Raw genomic sequence first — 420 nt, 5'->3', positions numbered from 1 at the left:
TTCGCACACCAAAGGAGAGCTTTGGATCCCATAGGACTACAGTTATGGTGGCTGTGAGTCAGCATGTGGACGCTGGGAACTGAACCTGGGGCCAGAAAAGAGGAATTTCTGGCTCTTTTCCCACTTTGAGAGATGAAATCTAGTAAAGCAAGCCTACAGTTATAACCATACTGAAATAAACCTAGCCAAAGCCAGTGGCAGGTAGGCCAGCACTGCAGAGGGAGCAGAGCACTGTCAACACACCTAGTTCAAGGAGGTTAGGTTTGCTGACAAAATGAAGATATGAGTGGGTGTTCCTATCTGCTACCCACTTGCATTTTAATCTTCCTGCATATTTGTCTCTGGGATATGATTTTTAACAAAGATTCAAATTTTTAAAAAGTTTTTAATACTTGTGAAAAGAAATACTTCCAAAAGTAA

This window comes from Microtus ochrogaster, chromosome 1, assembly GCF_000317375.1.
Source record: "Microtus ochrogaster isolate Prairie Vole_2 chromosome 1, MicOch1.0, whole genome shotgun sequence".
Lineage (NCBI taxonomy): Eukaryota > Metazoa > Chordata > Mammalia > Rodentia > Cricetidae > Microtus > Microtus ochrogaster.
Note: the sequence above shows the minus strand (reverse complement) of the source record.